Genomic DNA, 1,665 nt, shown 5'->3' with positions numbered 1-1,665 from the left:
TAGTCGACGGCCGCTTGCTTCTCTCTCGTTTCTTATATTAGAATAGGAGAGCAGATAACGCGTGAATTATTACCGCGATTGCATTCGTACTGATCCTCGTGCGTCTCGTTGCCCTCTGTCTCGCTACTCGTATTACAAAAGACTCCGTGTATCCGAGAGAGCCGATCGAAAAGGAAAAAGAAGTTTCGCATACGCGGTGCACGCTCTCGATGATCGCTTACCAAGGAACGCTTTCGTTTCACGACATTCTAGAATATACGTGGTCATCGACAGTAGTAGACTACCACGTTCTGTCGTAATAGTCCATCCTTATGATCTTCGCTTATGTAGATACGTAAATAGCTGCTATTTAAATAATAATAGCTTATTATATTATTTAAATAATAGTTATAGTATTGTATATTTAAATAGTAATTAGTATGCGACGCATTTAACGTAATACAACGGTCGTTTTCGACAGTCCGGCTATGTACATACGTTATCTAATGGGAATATCGAGTAACCCGGTTCAACGATTCCGTATCATGTACAATAAAAAATAATCGTTCGATCAAAATGTTTAATGCAAACTCAAACACGGATTCTGTTCGCGCGATTGGTATTACCGATTCGACCATTCACATTGTTCGCTGACTGGCATGTACGTATTGTATGTAATGTAATGTTGTATCTAATATACGTATTCAAAAATAGCAGCCTAGGGTGACGTAATAAAATTGGTCATACTATATTAAAAACTAATCAGGAAATTATATTTTCATTATGTTAATCTTGTGAGCGGATATTCAGATTGTTCGCGACGAAAAAGTTTACAACATACAGTCTCGAGAATTCATTGTCGTCGAGGGATTATTTATCACTCTCTGTATATAGGCATCTGCCTGTTACAGGTTTAAGGCCGGCGATAATTTTACTTATAAACTGCAAGTTACGCCATTCCTTATCGTATATGGAATAGACGCATTCATTGGGTAATAGTGGCGAGTAACCCTGTTACGGAATTCCGATGAAATTCTTTCTCTCTCATCGTCTAAGCAGAAATATTGTCGAATAACGTATAAGATTTAAAAGATCAATTAACGTATTACGTTGCTTATTGTCACCGCGTGAAAAAATCGTTAAATAAAAGATTTTTACTAAACGAGACAAATGTGCAACGTTTCTAGTAATTGCGTTGTTCGTGTTTAGCGATAAAAAAAATAAATAGTAATTTATTATAATGTGCGTCGGGTATGGATCGTCCCAAGCAACGAAAAGTAAAGAAAATAGCGTTATTGAAAGGCGAAATGCTCGACCCGCAGAAATTATTCCAATCGTTTTAAAAAAATAACTCGTCGAATGCTAAGCACGTCGCATCGATATCAAAGCGCGTATAAAAACAATCGATAGATGAAAAAAGGAAGAAAAAGATGAGTGACACGATGCGGTGTGAGGAGTGAGGACGACCGCGCGTAGATTCACCGCACCGTAACTACAGAATTTCGTTGGCGAGTCGTGTCGCGTACTCGCTGCCCTTTCGTTCTTTCCATGGCTCCCCTCCCGCGTTTCGTCGCCCCTGGCCTCGCGTGCTCTCTATCCTGCTTCTCCCCTGCACCTGGATCACGTTGCATTGTTCGGCCTGGCAGCGGATATACAGAAGCGAAATGGCAGCGGGAGAACCCCGAA

At 40.3% G+C, this 1,665-nt stretch overlaps 1 protein-coding gene across 1 annotated transcript in view; it reads left to right on the top strand.

Moving 5' to 3' along the window:
* LOC105680419 (uncharacterized PE-PGRS family protein PE_PGRS20-like) overlaps nt 1–1,665 on the top strand; it is a 100,293-nt gene that overhangs the window by 82,479 nt on the left and 16,149 nt on the right. The gene's annotated exons all lie outside the window — the stretch shown is intronic.

Source organism: Bombus impatiens, unplaced genomic scaffold, assembly GCF_000188095.3.
Source record: "Bombus impatiens unplaced genomic scaffold, BIMP_2.2 scf_0155, whole genome shotgun sequence".
Lineage (NCBI taxonomy): Eukaryota > Metazoa > Arthropoda > Insecta > Hymenoptera > Apidae > Bombus > Bombus impatiens.
Note: the sequence above shows the minus strand (reverse complement) of the source record. Positions and strands in the feature narration are given on the sequence as shown.